The 21,382-nt window shown below is 34.3% G+C and overlaps 1 protein-coding gene across 5 annotated transcripts in view; it reads right to left on the bottom strand.

Moving 5' to 3' along the window:
• The window catches only part of GRIK2 (glutamate ionotropic receptor kainate type subunit 2), a 663,286-nt gene that overhangs the window by 348,519 nt on the left and 293,385 nt on the right, over positions 1–21,382 (bottom strand). The window lies entirely within an intron of this gene.

The following is a 21,382-nucleotide window of genomic DNA, read 5'->3' as shown; positions in this document are numbered from 1 at the left end:
GTTTTTAGTTATGATACTTTGAGGTCAGATCTTACATTGGAATTCTCTACTGATTGTAATTTATCTAGCATAACACACTTCCTCTTTTGATCTTACATGTAAGTCAATACTGTCCTTTGACACTCAAATTCTTATCACAGCATTAAAGAAATTTTATCTTGATGCTTTGCTTCAGAGCGTTTAGATATAAGTCACTGGCTTCCCAAGGAAGTAATGAAAAGGCTTTTTAAATTCAATTGTCTCTTTTAATGCAAATTACTGCATCATGTAGGTTATTAATAGTTAATATTACTACCACATATTTAGAAAGAACATGTCTAAGCATATGGTCATGAATATTACCCTCCAGATTTTATATTAAAATTACACTTTTTGTGTCTCAAATTATGGAACCAAATTTAGGACACAGATGGACAAAATGTAAGCTCAGGATGATTTTAAAATATTCTTTGTGGGGTTTTTAAAATATATTTGGCAATGTATTTACTACATAGTCAGCGAATTTCATCATGACACTGAATTTATCTTTAAGAATGTTTTAAGTTTTTCTAATTTTAGTCATAAACATTCACAGTTTATCTGCTAAAATTCAGCAGCCAATTAAGTTGCCAGTGTAAAAAATAACAAATGTTAACTGGGATAGACAGGTGTAATCATAAAAGCCAACTTAGAAAAGGTTGGACACTCCTTTTGCACGGTCTCAGTGATTCCTACTGCTCCAGAGAATCCTTTCAGATATAATACACCTAAAGGGGTAGGTAGATATCTGAAGGTGTCCACACAGCCACACACCAAGGTTCCATCCAGTGAACAGAAACTTGAAGATTACTAAAACCCCAAGTGGGTGGCATAGTTGAGCAAGATAGAGACAGTCTAATTAAAACAAGATAGTTCTTTGCAACAATTATTCTAAGGTTAAGATATAAGATATGAATCTAAATACACTTGTTTAAATTATACTTTCCCTTTCTATTTCAATTTGCCTAATCTCTCCCACAGAAAATAAAATAATGTTTTCACCCGGGTTCAAGAACTTTCCTCTCCTGGATAGGCATTTTTAAAACATATTGTAAGTATTCATTTCCCTCAACAATCAGTATTTATAGAGCACTTAGTGAGCACTGTGGTAAATACTTTACACATGTTTACACTCATTGTTTTCATATAATTATTTTAAGAAACCTATAAAGTAAATGTTATGATATCTATTTTTCAGGTGATGAAACTGAAGTTCATTCATTTATTCATTTGGTAAATGAGTCTGTTCTAGAGGCAGGAGCTATAGTGATAACCATGCCAGGCAAGGTCTCTGCTTTTGTGGATCTTACATTGGAAGAAGAGTCATTAGACAGTTGATGCATAAATAGAAATAAAGACTGTGAGGATATTAAAGCAGGTGACAGCACAGTGATGGGGCCCCCCCCCCCCGAGAGTGTGTCTGCAATAAATTACATGGACATTCCATGACATTCACTTCCCTTAGGAAGTGGGATACCCAAGATGAACGCTGAACACAAGAGGGGGGCCACCAAAATAGATGTAGAGGCAAAACAGTAGTAGTTCTCGAATATTTCATCACCATAAATCATCTCCTGAGAGAAGAAATATTCTGAAATATTCTGAGCTGAACGCCAGACACTGATAATTTACTTATATAACAAAAAGGGAGAAATAACATAAAGAAAGCAGCAACATTCCTAAAATATATAAATTATTGGTTTACCAATGTTTCATTTTGCTTTGTAGGTTAGGGAAATAGATATAGAAAATCTTAATGATCGTCATTGGTAATTGGTAATTGGTAATTGGTAGAGTCTTGGTAATTGTTAGTCATAAGTACCATATAATCAGGGACTTTTTAAATTATCTTCCCCATTCACAACTAACCTGAGCGCTCACTCTCACAAACACAGCTGAAGTGTATCTACATCTGGGATGGCTCTGACTCATTTCTTTTCTTCCTGGCTTAACATTAGGAAGAGAAGGTGAAGTGTCATGACAACTGCTTTGAAGGATCAACTCAGCTGTCAAATTACCCATCAATTTTCAAGCAGTGTACAGAGTGAGCCCTAGTTGAAAAAAATGTGTATCAAAGCAGATTTATACCTTATAGTTTTCCAAATATCAACTATGCAAAGATAATTTATCAAGATTATTAGTTATCAGTTTGTCTCCCTTGGAACACATAGACCTCAGGTTTACAATGAGCCCACGTGGGAAGTAAGGAATCCCTAGGATTAGGAAACTGAGTGAGCCACAGCAGGGACCATGACAACCCTCCACGACAGTACTTTTTGCTGGAGCCAGCCACAATCAAACAATTTTTTTTATTTATCAAAGTTTTAATTTTGTTTCTAGTATGTAAATTAAATATAACTCAAAGGTTTCTAAAAAAAAAGAAATAATTTAGGTCACAAAATCTAATCACTTGATTCAAACTAAGACACTACATATGAAATTATTTTACATATGTTTAGCAGTAGGCATTTCGAAAACACGTGCATAAATGTGGCCTCATTTGATCCTCACAGTCACTTTTTGTGATATAACTTTATAAGCCCATCTAATTGATGAGAAAACAGAGACAGAGGTTCAAGTCACCTCTCCAAAGACACATACATAGCAAGTAAGCAGCGACGCCAGGACTAGGATGCAGGTCTGCATGTGACTACAAAAACCCTGCTCTCCCTTTCACCATTTCTGTCTCTCACACTCTACAACTAGCTTGTCATCCCCGGAGATGACATTTTAAATGCTTTCTATTTGAAAAGACTTCACAATGAGGATTCATGGGTGGGCTCTTCTTTTACTTAAAACATAGTAAATGTCATCCCAATCAAATCAATGTAAGACCAACTATCTCGGACAGTGGCATTGATGAATGTTTTGTGCGAATTGTTGCCTCTCATGAAACAATCCCCAGAGGCTAAGGGAAAACCCAGATCATCTCTGCACTGATACTGTCAAGAAGCTCTTTCCCATCCAGGACCAACTCTTGCTTATTTCAGCAGCATGGACAAACCACCTATGAAAGCAAGGCTGAACATTAATGGCAAGAATTCTCTGCCTTCTGTCCCATAGAAATAGCAGATGATTCTCTGCCATCCTAGGTCTGTGCCAAAACCTGAAGCTAAGAGATAAGAGGCTAGCCAGAAATCACAAACCTAAGGTTTTAAACCCACAATCCAGTTACCGCTAGAGCCATCAACTTAAATACTTAGACCTTGTGAAGCCCAGTTATTCAGCTGGGAGGATGACACCTGAGCTAAGCTACCTATTTACTTAATGGAAATTTCCTTTCTTCAATTTTAGAACATTTTTCTATACTGCTTGGAGAATACTTGCTTAAATCCTTTTATAAAACAAAGTAAAAAATGGATAGGTAGGTCTGCTTAAGAGGTGAGTGAATGAAATTTAACCATCCAACAAAGAAAGAACACCTGACTTGCTTGTCCCATGTATCAGCATTACCTAGGACAATGCCTGACATGTGATCAACACTATAATCTATTATTGAGTTTTAAGCTATATTACTATACAATGATAATTTTAAAATAACCTTAATAAATTATCATCTATAAATACTGAAAAATGCAATGATCTTTGAAATTAATTTTGTGAATTAAAGACTTTGTAATCAAGTACTAAATTATGATTCATTAATTAATAAGGTAAGTTGAGCACCCTTCAGAGCTCACTGAGTGGGAACTCCTATTCACTCTCTGGTGTAGAGTATTAGTTTCAGTGGAAGTACACTATTACAATTTTTAAAAAATACATAATGCATGTGTAGGTTATATGACTATTCTTAATTAACTCCATTATTAAATCTATGTGATTGTTTCCTGACTATAGGTTTTTCCATGCTTACTTCCAAGTTTTTTTCCCTGTTTTATTGAACACTGCTATGCATTCTTCATTGAACTATAATAACTCTCTTGCAATTTTGAATTAGTTTCTTAATAGTATTATGTGTCAAATGAAAACCGATTTGCTGTTTTTTGTTGTTTTTATTTATTTAAAGTTTATTTAAGTTTGTTTGTTTGTTTAGAGTACATGAGCAGGGAAGGGGCAGAGAGAGAGAGAAAGAGAGAGAGAGAATCCCAAGCAGCTCCATGCTGTCAGTGCAGAGCCCGTTGCAGGGCTCAATCTCCTGAACCATGAGATCATGACCTGAATCAAAATCAAGAGTCAGTCACTTAACCAACTGAGCCCACTCAGGCACCCCATTTTTTTGTTGTTTTTAATCCAGAACCCATGATGCAACCATACAGTCCCTCTTCTTTCTTTCACCTGATATCACTTATAGCACCTGGTAAGTTAAGGGTGAACATTATAAACCAAGGAAACTAAGAAAGAAAAATCTCTATCCCCTTGATAATAACTCTACTAAAAGGCCCAAAATTTGTATGTGTGATGGCCATGGAGAAGCCCTGTCATTGAATCTTCCTTCAAGGCAAACAGCTACAGAGGATTTAACTGATTAACAGCCTCCAGCTTCTGTAACTTCATTACACCACCGTGTTCACCAGACCATACTTCTGTCAGGCTGGCCTAGGCAGTGACAACTTGGTAGGCTTGCCGGAACAAGGTCAGTTCCCCCAAGACAAAATTTATTTTGTGGGAAGCTCTGGCTTAAGGAATCATAGCTAAGAATTTCTGCAGTGCAGGCTAAGGCTCTTCCTATCCAATGTTAACTTCCCTCTCTCTTTTCACAGATTTCAGACCTGCATCTTGTACTAAAGAAGTACATATTCTAACCCCCTTCCTCTTTACCCTTCACAGGCACATCTGCCAATAAATTTGTCGTACATCTAACCTCATTTTTGGATTTACTTCATGGAGGACCAAAACAGACACTATATTTGATATATTCTTAAGTATAAATTTTAAAGCTAATTACTGTACTGCATAGGATAGAAAGATGTTTGCAACTACACAATATGAGAAAATAAAAATTTTGAATAATAAATATGCCAATAGGCATGTCTATAGGGGTGGTATTACATTTTTTTAAGAGGTGAGGAAACCTACTTTAATTTTATCTCATTCTGGTTAATATTCTCTAACATATTAAAAATGGCTTATAATTTTAAAATTATGATATGCATAGAACAAAGACAAGAAAATCCAGCTTTTACTACAAGATATCTGAAACAAAACATGATAAATCTCTCTCTGGGTGGTGTCCTCATGGTGTTCATCTTTGAACACAAAAATCAAAGCCTGAAGCACATTCACTGACTCATAACCGAGCCATTTATGGGGCAATACAGAGCTGCTAACGATCACAGAAAGATATTCTGTCCAGCTGTGTTCCTGTGGGTACATGTTGATGAAGGCAAAATATTGAATACAATACTGGCAAGAAGGTTGGAATTCTGCATGTCTCCTTATATATTTCATAACACTGTTTATATATTCTGTATTATTGCACTTCTTAAAGAATTTATTTTAAATCACTCATTAAAGACACAGAAACAATGCTGTTTAAAGAACTGTATGTTCAATATTTAATACTTAAAGAGCATCAAAGCAGGTGGAGAAATTAATTTGCTACGCAAAGTATTTTTTTTTACCACATTTAAGTTTGTCATTTGTTGGCAATTATAAATGATCACTGTCTTACATTGGTAGCATATTAAAACAGTGAATTCTTGCATTAACTGTCATTGGTTCTATTTTTCACACAATTTGATACATTTAACAAATGTATGTTTCCTTCAATTTGTCACCACTTGAAACATATGTAAGCTGTTCACAAAGATTCTTCTATTACTTCAAAGTATTATTGTTCTATTATAAAAAGAGATGGACATTAAAAGAAAATGTTCTAACAAGTGACCAGTTAAGTCCAACACTCATTTATAAGAGCCCTCCAGGGCTTCCATTGCATTTAGATCAAAATCCAAATTTATATGTCCTTCAACGACCTAAACCACATATCTCATGACCACTTCCCTGATCTTCTGATTTTTTTTTTGAAAGTAGGCTTCATGTCCAGTGCAGAGCCCAATACTGAGCTTGAACTCAAAATGGTGAGATCAAGACCTGAGCTGAAATCAAGAGTCAGATGCTTAACCGACTGAGCCACCCAGACACCCCCACTTCTCTGATCTTCTATCATTTTTCCTCTTACTCCAAATTATTCAGCACACTGACAGACTCAACTTGCCTATTTCCCTTTTAAGGAGTTTGCACTTGTTCCTTCTGTGTTGATGTTCTCCTGATAAGTCTTTGCATGGCTCCCTATTTCTTCGGATTTGGTCCTATCCCACACATCATCTCCTGGCAATACTCTAGCTAGCAAGCATTCCCTAACCCTAATCATTCTCTATCTTCTTATTCTAACTAATTTTCTTTAACTTATCCCTCTATTTACCAAAGAGAAGGTAAACTTCATCTTTATCCTGTTTACCACTATCTCTGTATGCCAAGAACAGTGCCTAAGACAAAGCAGATTTTTAAAAATGTTAGCTTGACTTTAAGAAAACCTCATGCAAACTGCACATCTATGATCCTATTTCTAGCGAAATATGTACAAGGGCTCAAAAAATTAATAGAAATAAATGCATGGATGACCTCTTTTCTAAAGCAACCAAAGCTAACATTTGGCCAGTTAATTAAGATGGTTGATTAAAGCATATATACTTTAAAAGTTGTAAAACAAAACATCTAACTCTAAATCTATCCTTAAATATATTAATATAGAGCCAAGACCCTTTTCATGGGTCTGCTGATTAGAATCCCTCTCCTGTTTTGCATAAACCCCAAACATAATGGGTTAGCCATGATTTTCAGCTTTGGTTTCTTTCAGTTGAAAGAAGAATAAAGGACCCGCAAAAAAAAAAAAAACAAAAAAACTATATGCAGAATCCACCTTTTAGAGCTGTCTTGCTCACACTAATATAAAAAAAAATGTTAGATGGCTTGCATTTGCCAAGTTTTTCAATACAATCAAAGTTTTCACAGAAACAATTTTGTTTTACCCTTGTATTTCATGATTTTATGTAATTTTTAATTGAATTCTGTAATTAATAAGTACAACAAGCATAAAGTTGTTTTGGAAGAAACATCAGTTACCTTTTTTAAGAATACACAAGTGTGAGAAAAAAATACAGAAACATGATAAACTAGGCTGCTAGCAGTGAATTTTCTGGTTGCTATGGATATCAATTAGTTTGTTTTAACTAATCAATTAGTTTGTTTACTTTTTTTCTAAAGTTTATTCATTTACTTTGAGAGAGACAAAGAGAGTAGAGAGAGCATGAGCAGTGGGGGAGGGGCTAAGACAGAGGGAGAGAGAATCCCAAGCCCCTGTACTGTGGTTGTGGACGGGAAGTGGGGCTCAAACCCCACAAACCTGGAGATCATGACCTGAGCTGAAACTGAGAGTCTGGCACTTAGCTGACTGAACCAGCCAGGCACCCCACGAGAGAGCTTCTATTGGTCCTAAAATGTTAGTTGTCATTCTCTTGACTTGTTATGTTAATAAATAGAAAATTTTAATTTTCCTCCATAATTTTTTTAGTTTACAAATTTTCTACAGTATGTATCATCCATATAATAACAGTTAGATAATATTAAATATTCAAAATATTTATGACACTTTTAAAAGTGATGAAATGAGGGGCGCCTGGGTGGCGCAGTCGGTTAAGCGTCCGACTTCAGCCAGGTCACGATCTCGTGGTCCGTGAGTTCGAGCCCCGCGTCAGGCTCTGGGCAGATGGCTCGGAGCCTGGAGCCTGTTTCCGATTCTGTGTCTCCCTCTCTCTCTGCCCCTCCCCCGTTCATCCTCTGTCTCTCTCTGTCCCAAAAATAAATAAAAAACGTTGAAAAAAAATTAAAAAAAAAATTAAAAATAAAGTGATGAAATGAATAACATCCATATTTACTTTATTGTGATGTTGATTATTTCAAATTTACTTAAAATGAAATTGTAGTCTAGCAGACTCTCAAATCTAGAACCATGCATGATTTTTGTCAGTTAAATTTATGTGCACCTTCCTTAGGGGCTAGAGAAGTTCATATTTTAAAGATATTCCACTGTCTTTAAAGGTATTTCACTTATTAATTTCCCTTTGATAAAGTTAAAGGACTTGGAGAGAGGAATAAATATTTAAAGCCTGAGAATGGAGTCTGAGAAGTTGATTTTTAAAGGCAACATTTAGCAGGAGTAATATTTTCCTTGAAAGACAGCACCAGAATTTAAATGGACATCTCTTTTCCCAAGGCATATTCCCAAGACCCAAGACACATTTGGTGTAGTCTCAGGCTATTTGGGTACAACTGTTAAGAAACAAAGGCACTAAAAGATGCAGAAATAATTTAACTGACATCAATATGGCTTTCAGGGTTACTTAGTCTAGGGGGCCAAACAGGTTAGCTAGATCCTTTTCTATGAAGACTTATAAACGTACACCCATAGATTCTGGAATGTTTCCCTCTGTTTCTGAAAAAGGAAACTGAGACATTACTGCAGTGAGAAGCTATATTCCACCTTCCAACTTTTTGCCAGATCCCTCTCCCTTTAGGTATCATCATCATCTCAGATCCTACAAGTCTGCAATCAATGCCATCCCGTTTCTAAGCCACCTCCTGCAGGTGGCCGCATGTTTATTAAAAGCATTAGTGTCTTCCCAGTCACTTAAACTGGGAAGCTCAAAGGCCTGTCTTATCTCCTTATTCTCCTTTCCCATCTCAAAAAAACAGTCTTCCTGTTCAATCATTCCTTTGAGTCTTATCTACTCTACTTCCAGTCCTTATTACTGTAGGCTTGGATTACAGCTTCCTGCCTCCATTGGAGTGAGTCTAATGCACCTGCACAGTGTCACCAGATGAGACTTTCTGGGAGCAGGATGAGCACGTTATCAAATTAGAAAGGCCTTAGACATAAAGCTCAGCTCCATCTTCTGATTTGAATGTCCTTGCACAACATACTAAACATATTTGACTCCCAGTTCCATCATTTGTAAAGTGAGAAATAAAACATGTAGCATTTGGGGGATAATCAGAGGTAGTATAGGCAAGCGTATCTTTACATAACTACCACAAATTGGCATAATGTTTAGTAAGGAGTAGATACACAGTAAATGGCAAATATTACTTTTATTGCACTCCCCTATTCTAGAACATTTAATAACGTCTTTCCATTCTCTTCTTCCAACATGGCCTTGCTGATCTCACCTAGTCTTATTCGCACTACCTCCTCCAAAATTCCTTTTCCAATCACACAAAATTCTTAGATTGTTATAACACTGTAGAAGATGTGCCCAGTACTTGGTGATACTGGAATAGTAATAACAGTAAAAGTAACAGAATTATGTTGAAAGACAGAAATATCAAATTATCTTGGCGTAAGTTTTCTTGTTCTGAACAGATCCATCAAAATGACCTTATTTATTTATTCACTTAAGTAGATGTATGCCAACTCTGCACCAACTCTGTAGTGGCCGTAGCAACCATGCATTTGATTTTACAGAGACCACTCTTTCCTCCTTAGCACCAGGGGCTTGAACGTTGGTGGGAGGTGAGAAGATAAATTTGCAAAAGGGCTAAGGAAATTGCTTGGAGGAAAACAGCCAAGACCCCAATTCAGAATGCCCCCAACTAAGAGAGCACAGTTAAGACAAGGCCTGAGAGCACTGGGGAGGGGCTGGGTCTGCAAACAAGCTGGGACTGATGTGGGGTTTCTGACTCAGCCACACGGGCACAATGGGTAGGTGCATGTTTGTTGTGTAAACTAAAAAGCTAGATAACTGAAAGCTGGAATAGTGGGGATCCAGACCAATATGAGAATGAATTTGAGCCTTAGCCCCAATGCTGAGTGACCAGAAAGAACATGGAGTTAGGGCGCCTGGGTGGCGCAGTCGGTTAAGCGTCCGACTTCAGCCAGGTCACGATCTCGCGGTCCGTGAGTTCGAGCCCCGCGTCAGGCTCTGGGCTGATGGCTCGGAGCCTGGAGCCTGTTTCCGATGCTGTGTCTCCCTCTCTCTCTGCCCCTCCCCCGTTCATGCTCTGTCTCTCTCTGTCCCAAAAATAAATAAACGTTGAAAAAAAAATTAAAATAAAAAAAGAACATGGAGAGACAATTGGCAAATATAGCCTCTAACACAAGAGGCAACAGAAGCATGGGTACACAGAGATGACCATTTGACTGCCACATTTTCAGCAGAAATACCAGGATGCCAAGTCTGACAGCAGCTCCAGGATCCAGTACCACTTTCTGAAGTGCTTCAAACCTGGTCGCAGCTATGGAATTCTCCAGCTGGAAAACAGTATGTCTGACAGGAGCATCCTACAAGCACCAATTGGCCTGATCAAACTGACCATGTCTCACAGGATGGTAGATGTTTGATCATGTCCAGTGAGGGAACTACAAAGACAGAGAACTGTTCTTCCTGTTTTATGTGAAGTTGAGATTACATCCTAAACAAAAAGTTGGTAAACTCCTATCTAAAAACACTATTTTCTACATATATTCCTTACTACATGCCAACGTTTATTATTATTATTATTATTATTATTATTATTATTATTATTATTTAAGGCTGTGTTTTACTTTCCTTACTAAATTGATAATTCATCATGTATATATGTGTATATATATACATATATATATACATACATATATATATGTCATCCATATGGTCTAATACCACACATTGCATATAATAGGTGTTCAATAAATATTTGGAGAATGAATTAATGAGTAACAATACATAGGAATTTTTCATGAAGGATTGATTTGGTACCATTTCAACATCTGTGTCTGTTTAATAACTTCGCTTTTCTTTTCTGGTTCAATTTGGTCACAGGGTGTTCTGAAGATTAATGAATAAAATATTTATGAACTCTTTTAGAAAGGCAAATGAAAGATCAACATAATATTTCCTCTCTGCATAATAAAGAAAGAGAATTCCTAATATCCTTTAGGCAAATTCACCTTAAAATTCTTCATTTCATTTTGTCTGAAATATTCTTTTGATTTATTAATGTGGATTTAAAGAGTATTGGCCAAGCATATCTTGGATATTAGTGCATCAGAGTAGACCTTTGACCATTTCTTAAACCTTTAAATCACAAAACTGCATCGGCTACACTTTTTAAAAAATTGTCTTTCTAGTGTAAGTATAATTACTTAGGTACCACTGATGAAATTAACATCAACAAATTGATAGTAAAGCTGGTGATGATTCATGTTCATTCATTCACATAACCTCAACCAGCACATCAAAGTAAACAACTACCTGCCCTTAGATCTTTTTAAAGTAGTTTTTACATAGTTGCATGCTTATACACTTGTCGTATTTGTATATACAGGGTATCAGAAGACTTTGAGAGTGATAAAGTTTACTCTGAACAGAAATATCACTTACCCTAAATGCAAAAATTGTATTTGCCTTGAAGTGAATGGATACCGATTTTGGAGGATTTTCTATGTGCTAGGTACTGTCTTTGAGCAGTATAAAAGTTATGTATTTAATCTTCACAGTGACATTTTGATGTAGGCATTACTATTTCCACTAAATAGATGAGGTACTTGATGCTCAGAAATGTTAGGTAAGTAGCAGAAGTTTACAAAAGTAATAATAGGTAGATTTCAGTTTTAACAGTCAGGCGATTCTGATTCCAAAGTTTTCACTCGAAGGTAGAAATAGATTTAACGGTCTTTAATAATTGACATAAAAGAGCCAAGCAAAAATCCAACCTTTAATTCTATGCCAACAAGCCATCTTTTTAATCTAAAAAAGTAGGCAGGAAATAAATGATACACAACCAGAAGTTTCATAAACTTCTAACTAGATTTAAAACCTGTTCAATAGTGATATATCAGTCTAATTGCACATTTCAAATTATTGTGATTGGGTCCAGTTTTAAAGAAGCATACTAGATTCAAGTACCAAGTAGATTCTGTATGAATCTTCCTTAGTTCTCTATGTCAATCAACCATCCAACACACACACACACACACACACACACACACACACACACACACTCACACACACCAACTACTATGGTATTAATGCATACAAGAGATAACAATGATGTTGGAATAATATGACTGAATTATTTTTTTAAAGTAATCTCTACCCCCAACATGAGGCTTGAACTCACGAACCTGAGACCAAGACTAGCATGTTCTGCCGACTGAGCCAGCCAGACACCCCCATGGTTGAGTTAATTAAACTATAAACACCATATCAAAATTTGCTCTACATTTGTAAGGCACCAGGAGTTTAGGAGGAGTCATTGATATAGTTTGTAATTATAAAAATTTAGATAGGTTAATATGTTTATATGTTAATGCATTATCTCTTTCAATCTTTAGAACAACACACAAAATTGATTATTTCTATTTGACAAGTGAGGCTCAAAGAGGTTAAGTAACTTGCCTGAAGTAACAGCATTAGAAATGGCTGAAAATGGGATGCAGATGCTGACTTCTGATCCCTATTTATTAATTTAATTTTATTTGGGAAGGAAACTCATTGTGAAAATTTGTACATTAAAGTTGAAGAAGAAGCACTAAATGTAACATTTTTTGCTGGTCTCTAATTCATCATACCTAAATTTTACCTTTGGATGCTAAAGGACTCCTTTATATTTGCTTCAGACTATAGTACAGGGATCTTCCTTTATATATCATCTACCCATTCTATGTATCTGCATCTATAAAATTGAGGATTATAACTGCCCCATGATATTGTTGGAGGTAATAATAATATTAGGATGCAGTAAGTGTTAAATACATTTCACAGTTAGGTCATTTTATAGTTGAGATTGTCAATAGAAAAGGTAACATGTATCAGGAGCTAGATTCAAAGTTTATATACAAAGTCCTTGTTTGAATCAAACTTCCTAGGCTGCTGTACATTCTAGGGCCCTTAATGTTCATACTTCATAAATGTGTATGTTCCTAGTTCTAATAACACAGTCAGATAATTCTTGGACTCAAACAGGCAAGAGCATTTCTGCATTGGTAAGATACAGGTGTAGGTTATCTAAAAACAAAAAAAAAGAGGAAAATATCTACTGTTGTATCTATCTACATGAAAAAAAGTTACAATTATTGTTTATTATATATAACACAAATTTCACTATATAACAAATCCTTGACTTATTTGTAACATTTTCTAGCTATCTTAATTTTTAAATATAATTCTTCTGAAATTGAGCATGACAAAACAAGCTGCAATTTGTTATAAGTCATGGTTGCAAAGAAGGAAAATTTGTTAAAATTTGACAGATATACTGAGTCTAAAATTAATAAAATATAAAATTAAATGTTGCATATTTATACATAAATATTTTATAAATAGTTAACACTTAATATTTAATTTAAAAATCTATCAAAAATATACATATTTAGTATACTGAGGCCATATATTATAAACGATAATTATCCTAATAATATTGGAGCCACTAACATTGTCTCTCTAGTAGATAAATAAGGATACGGCTTACCTTTTATAACAATATCTAAAAGTAATATAAATCTATATAAATATAACTAATAAACATTATATATATTTATATTATTTGTTTTTATATAAAACTGATATAAGTATTTAAATGGAAACTATGCCAATATTTATTATTTAAAATTGAGGGGTGCCTGGCTAGTTCAGCCAGAACAGCATAGGACTCTTGAAATTAGGGTTCTGAATTTGAGCTCCATGTTAGGTGTAGAGATTATAAATAAATAAATAAATAAATAAATAAATAAATAAATAAATAATAAAAGTTAAAAATAGGGGTGCCTGGGTGGCTCAGTGGGTTAAGTGTCTGACTCTTGATTTGGCCAGGTCAAAATCTCACTTTTTTGTGAGTTCAAGCCTGCATGGGCTTTGTGCTGACAACAGTGGCGCCTGCTTGAGATTCTTCTTCTCTCTCTGACCCTCCCGCTTGCACTCTGTCTCTCTCAAAATAAATAAACTTAAAAAAAAAATTAAAAACTAAACTTTATTTTATTTAAAGACTGTAGTGAGGCCAAGATATCTCTTATCTCGTATTGCATTTCAATATTTTTAATATAAATTCTAAAATTATAAACATAATAAATAAAATTCCTAAAATAAATTCCTAAAATTATGAATAAAATGGAATAATACAAAAAATATAGTTTTGATAGTAATCACCACCTGTCTACTCCCTTTCAGTCCATACCCTATTTCTAAATACAGAAGGTAGCTTCGCTCTGTGTATTTTATTCTTAAGGTGAACAAATAGTCAAAAAATGCTTTGTGCATTGTAGAATAGATTCACTCTCTTTTTATTTTAGAAATCTATTTTAGAAATAGATCCAATGAAGAGAAGGTACTATTGTTTATAGCAACTGTTAATCTTCCTTAGTCAGAACTTTTCTGTAGTTCATTATGAATCTGTATCTGAGTAATAATATTTCCTGTTATTTATATGCCTCAGTGCCATTTCTTCCTCTCTGGTTTAAATAATTTCAACCAGTATTTCATGCTGACTTTAACTATTCTGAATTTCTATATGTTAAATGTTATACATTTATAATTGTCTATTAACTAAATGGTATGTAAAAATTTTATCCCAGCTTTTCTCCCATTGTTTCCCAATCCATTTTCCTCTAATCCAGGACGGTGAACACTATGTCAAATTTGCTGTTAGCCCCTTTCTAACCTGAATGTCTGCTCTAGTAAAAGAATCTATTGCTTATTTTCTTAACCATTCTCTATTCCCTTTATATTGTGCCCTGTACTTGCTTTCCTTACACCATCTGTGATTGATTATACCTATATGTAACTATATAGCTATTAAATATAAAATAAGAAGCTGAGGAAAGTTGTGAACAGAAATGTATTAATACAAGTTTGTATTGCATGATTTTTGATAAGTGTTTTAAAGATAAAATTTGCTCTTGAGGATAGAAGGGGTAAAAAAACCCCTCATGATTCAACCCTACTTTTTTAAGTGAAAAGTTTAAAAATTGGCCTAAAAAATAACATGGGGCGCCTGGGTGGCTCAGTCGGTGGAGTGTCCGACTTCGGCTCAGGTCATGATCTCGCGGTTCATGAGTTCAAGCCCCGCGTTGGGCTCTATGTTGATAGCTCAGAGCCTGGCGCCTGCTTCAGATTCTGTGTCTCCCTCTTTCTCTGCCCCTTCCCCGCTCTGTCTCTCTCTGTCTCTCAAAAATGAATAAACGTGTTTTTTTTTTTTTAATAACATGATTATGAAGGAAATGATTCATTGCAACCACCATTTTCCACGTAAGGAACAATTACTTAAAATGGAAACTCCAACTCTTTACCAGCTTTAGATAAATGCTGATTACTTAATCTGTCAATGAGCAAAGGCAATTAAATGGAATGTTGTATGTTAATGAAACAATGGGGGTTGTTAGGTCATCTCAATTATTTATATTCAGATTTAACTTGCAGCCTAGTATATCATGGAAGATTAATAGGTATTAAAATAAGGAAATATAGTGCCATTCTGTTATCCATGCCACAAATTCTATGTCCTTTTACCATTCAGTAAATCAATCATATACAAATGTAATGAATGTTGTGTTTATGACTTCATAATATACTCTGAAATATCTTATGCAAATATTTCTGCTATAATGATTATAATATAGACCCCTAAATATTTCTTCTGTGGTAAAGACAAGAATAAAACTAGCAGTTATGTTGATAAACATTGTTAAACGTTACACATTTTTCAGCAAACTATTAAGAAGTCATGGAAAACTCCTGGTAAATTTATGTTTGTCTTTTGCTATCACAAAATAGCATGGAAAACAAGGAATTTTAACAAGAATTTGAAGGAAGACTTAGGAAACTAGATCAATCAAAGACACACAAAATTGGGAAGAAGTCAACAAGTTCGAATACGATTTTTTAGTATATGTGCTGCCGAAGCGAGCACTCGAATACGATTTTTGTACTGACAGAGATGTGAGATGTGATCATTGAGACACTATCTTCTGATTTTGTCAATTTCCTAAGCTCTGTGAGTAAACAGACATATTGTCTTCACCACCAAATTTTGAATGCCTGGTATCAAGCCCAGAATACACAGCACACACACAATTAAAATTGATAACAGAAAAAACAATTAAGTTATTACTTGGCTACTTTTTATTCCTCTGGTGTTTTAGTGGGATGCAAGATAAAGTCAGATTTTTCAAAATGCCTTTATTGATTAAAACATGAAGAGTTAGTTTGATCCGTTGTCTGGTAAAACCTTATATTCTCTTTTCAACTGAATCGAAGAAAACAGCTTCAGCTGATTAAGCAGACAGTGGCAAAGTTGGGCTTGTAGTTCTAGAAGTAAATGAATGCCTGCCTGGTCATACTTCATATCTCTGTGATTCTATTTTCTAAAGGTAAATCTTTGTACAGTAGCAGAGTGATCACTATTGCACCCTTCATATATAAGCTAACTCCCTGCTGTGAATTGGTACACATTTATCTTTAAAGTTAATCAAATGATGACAGAAATTATAAACTTTCTGCGCTATGGTCTGTCATTATAAATAAATAGTTTTTAGGAGGACATTGGAACTTAAATACATAAAGACTCACCTCTCTTATAAACATTTTCACTCTTTGGTAAAAGAGAAGGGACAGAACTTTTTTAACTCACTAAACTTTCACTATTTAATCAGAAGTATTTCTAAGCTTTTGCCTTTTAATAAATTTTGTCTAACAAATATGTGAGATTAGCCTAATTTCATTTTCTAAATGATTAGATATCTCAACAATAAAATGTAACTATGCAAATTTTAAAAAAAGCTCCCTAAAACATATTTGGGATAATGAGAGAATCTAATGATGAGAACACAGCTGTAATGTGATTAGAATATATTAACACACACACATTTATTCAGTCAGCCATTCCTTCCTTCATTATTAAGGAATGAAGGGCTTAACTAGTACAGAGCATTCAAAGATAAGGAAACCTACTTCTTGCCTCCAAAGAGTTATAGTCTTTTGGAAAAGAGATGTGAAAACAAACTAAAATACAAACGAAGCTAAATTTCAACATGGGGTTTAAACAAAATGTGCATAAATGAAGGAACACACAGGTAAGAATCACAAAAAGGTAACCGATGATCTGAAATTTAGAGCACAAGGAGGAAGAGGCCACACATTCAGATAATGGGAGCACCTCATAGTGAGATGAGGAGGACCCCGTATTGTGGTGAGATGGGTGGCTTCAAAGAGCAGGGAGCAAACAGGAGGCTGAACAAGGAGCAGAAGCCAGATCATGGAGGGCCTTGTAGGTTTGGCAAATGGGTTGAAATCTCATCTAGCAAATGACAAGGAGTCATGAGCCATGTTCACACTAGAAAGAAGGTAAATGTAGGGGAGAGATGTTAGGGCTGGGACTTCAGTGAGGAGACTTGCAACAGCCAGAGGAGAGATCACATGGCTCTTAACTAAGACATGGGTCTACGGGGGGAAAGAAGAATGTAGTGAAGAGAGATATTGAGACAGTAGGTTTGACAGTGTTTGATGACTGTTGGGTGTGAAAAGAGGGGTAAGGAAATGGAGATAGCAGTTGGTATTCAAAGTTTGTATTTCCAAAATACTAATCTCCCTATAGTAATTCAAATGATGTAGCCAAGCAACACAATCATTATTGATTTGTGTTTTAAATTAATATTATCAAGGAATATATGTTACACATCAACATAAGGAAACAAATGGTACTTTTAAGCTACCGGATAAAGACAGGTCCATTAGCACTAATAAGTATAGGCATGATGGCAGCATTGGGAAAAAAATGTCTTGGACACAGCTGTTTAAACTGATCTGGAGGTATTTCTACTTGATTTCATTGTCTTGAATTGAGATTGCTGCAAATTCAATATATCAATAATAACTACAGCCATCATCAGCTCTGATGGGTTCAAAAAAGTGAATTCCTGCCCTTTGGTAACTGTGTGTGGAAAAGGCAGATGTCTGGGCAGAAGACTGGGAGCTGTGTCATCTGATCAGCAGTAAAGAACAGTGGTAATATCCACTTAGGGGACGTCCATACTCCTAGGAGCATGGAAACATGTAAATAATCAGCAAAGAAGGCACAATAGAGAAAGGTTTTTATAGTAAAGGCTCATGTCTGGGGAGAAGTCTAGCACGATGACTGGACAGCAGTGTGTGGACATTGGGGGAAGTGTGAGAAAGGTGACATGAATTAAAAACAAACAAACAAAAAACTCTAATGTGTGAAGGGTTGGACTTCCTTTTTCACATCCTCCTTGAAGAGATTGGGCTTGGATATACTGTGTGACTTGGTTTCTTGGTTGGGTTTGTAACAAATGAAGATAAAAATTTTACTGAGCTAATAACATTAATATTTTTATTATGATGACCCCAAACTATAGAAGAAACCACAACAACAGGATAAATGGGCTTGTATTCAATAATCATTTAGCAGATAAACACTTGACCCAAGGGTCAGTTAAGGTGCTAACTCAACCAGAAAAATTCTTATGAATCCAATTCATTGTTTCCATTTATAGCTCAACATGAAGGAAGAATTTGAAAGTCTAAGCACTATGATCTTACATACTGACAAATGACTGTGATACTGATAATAATAGGTCTTGCTCCAAGTACTAGGGACTTTGCTGATAATCTCATTTCTTTATGGTACCATAGGGAGAAAAAAAGAACAAGAGATATATAAACACTGAGATCTCATGAATTGACTGAAGGGAATGTTGCCAACACCACAATGCCAGGCTATAATTCTTTTCTTTTCTAACTAGACTCCTCTTAATTTCCTGACTTCATTCATGGTGGGAATAGCCTATTAATTTCTTTTTCTAAACATTTAATGAATGAGAAAATGCTTACAATATGATCTTTAATGAAAAAGAAAAATAATACTCATGCAAGGCATAAGAATACCATTTTTATGCAGACCTTATACTGGTTTTATTTTTATCATAATCATGCACTATTAAAATTAAGAATTAATTGTATATACTTAAAATATTTTACATATTATATTTTATACTACTATATAATGGTATATAATGAGAAGATTTTTAAAGATATTATCATTTTTCAAAGGGGAATTTTTAAAAAGTAATCAATCTGCATCCATTTTGGAAGACATCTTTATTTTAACGGCAAACTTCATGTCTACTTCCAAAATAGTTTCTGTTCCATGCTCTATGTATAAATATAATAAAATAAATAACTGGTCTACATTTTTAGATAAGAAATATTATTCAGAAAGCACTCACACAAGTAAATTTATCTTCAGCTCACTCATTTAAAAAATGTTTTCATTTTTAAATCTCAAGTGTTCTGGTGAAAACTTTGTAGTTTGAAGAAACTAAAAATATATAAATGATGGGGCAATCATCTCTTATATGTGAACATTTTTGATTCTGTCTTATTTAGTATGCCACCTGGAAATGACTAAGGCAAAGGTAAAAGTGTTGGCATCGAATATTTGTCTAAAGACTTCAAAATCCGTGGTCTGTATACAATGTGCAGAGTTTTCAATTAAATAGGCTAATTTTCTCATTTTCTTGCCAGTGCATTTTCATTCTATCACTTATCCACTCTTGCCAAATCACCTGCCAATTCAGAAGGACAGAATTGAGGAGGCATGGACTCATGGCTAGAAACAAACAAACAAACAAATAAACAAACAAAAAACCCAGACCTGTATTCCTCCTAACACCCTTTTTGTTCCATCTTCTGAAGGTTAATTCTCTCCAAGAGACCTTGCCTTACTGGACGACAAGAAATTAATACATCTTCCTTTGTATTTATCTGTCTTCGCAAGAGTCTCAATAAGTTACTTACAAGTTAGTACTTTGTTTCAGGGGATGGCATGTGGAGTCATATAGGGAATCATACAGAAATATAGAGAAAACCTAAGTAAAACTGGGTAATTTTTCTGATTCTGATATATAAAGCAGAACACTAATCCTTGGGCATATTAGTAGAAGTCAGAGTTAAATGTTAAGTAAAGTCTTAAAATTGCCATAATATCATTGATTTTTCCTAAAAATCATTCAAAAATGACTTTGAGTAACAATAAGATATCCATCGTGAAGTTAAAGATTGACAAAGTTAGCTAAAAACCATATGTGGGAAAAAATATGTACATGATTAAAATGACAATTAAACATATAGGACATATTTTAGTTTAAAAAATAACATTATCTTGTTAAGTTCCAAAAGTTCAATTCAACATCTTCAAACTGAGAATAAAGCATAATATTTGTAATTTTTTTAGGTTGTATTTTATTTTTAATCTGGATATACTTTAGAGAAAAAAATATATTCATTTTAAAGTTATTTAGATATTTTCCTCCCAATAAAGTTTCTCAAATATATCTTAGGTTAATACCAAAATATTAGAATGTCAACTATTTCCATTTTTATGTAAAAGAGTGATATTCCCTTATATTATTTCTTTAAAAATTATTATGAATATGAGATATTTTCAAATTCTACGAGGTTGTTTTTCTCAAAAAAAACAAAAATTTTCTTTTAAGGAAAAAAATAATCAAAATTTTACCTTTGTTTTGCTACAACGTTAAAAACACACTTTGAACCCCTATTGAAGCAATTAATGGAAAGTTATAATCATAATAGAAAAAGCTTTTCCACCGATCAGGATAGAGAATATTATGCTTATAAAATTTCCATTTAGGCTGACACTTAATAAAAGCAGGTTGTAATGACTTAGGAAATGTACAGATTGCCACGGTGTTTAGCTGTTTCCTAAATTGTAGCAATTATTTGGTCTACAGAAAACAGATTTAATGAAAATGTATCAGACATTTATAATTTGTTTAAATAGAATAGTATAAAAGTAGTATAGTATAAATCGACCTGGTTTTATAAGGTAGCCAGTACTTATAGTTGGCTATTGAGCACTTGAAATGTCACTAGTCTGAATTAATATGTATGGTGTCAGATACACAACAATTGTCAAAGACTTAGTAGCAAAAAGAAAATGAAAAACATCTGCCATAATTTTTATACTGATTACCTGTTCAAATGATAGTATTTTTTAATACAATCAGTTAAATGACATAAATTAATAACATTGATTTTTACTTGGGTTTTTCTTTGTGTTTTTTTTAACATAGCTATCAGAAAATGTTAAATTATATTTGTGCCTTTCCTTAGATTTTCACTGACAGCAGTGGTATAAATAGCTAAACTTCTAGAAGAATGTACCCTTCTTTACAGTTTATGTATAAATCCAGTTTCTAGGTGTAATCAAGGACTTGAAAATGATAAGTTGATTATTGGTTGATCTTGAGCCATAAAGAGTGAATAACTTAAAGGATATTTTTGTGTGATGTAGGTCATCTATATGATATCAGAAACCAACAGGATGAAGAATAATCATGTATGGGTAGTTA

This window comes from Herpailurus yagouaroundi, unplaced genomic scaffold (assembly GCF_014898765.1).
Source record: "Herpailurus yagouaroundi ecotype Mexico unplaced genomic scaffold, PumYag 139, whole genome shotgun sequence".
In the NCBI taxonomy this organism is placed as follows: Eukaryota; Metazoa; Chordata; class Mammalia; order Carnivora; family Felidae; genus Herpailurus; species Herpailurus yagouaroundi.
The sequence above is the reverse complement of the archived record's forward strand: the minus strand, read 5'-3'. Positions and strand labels throughout refer to the sequence as shown.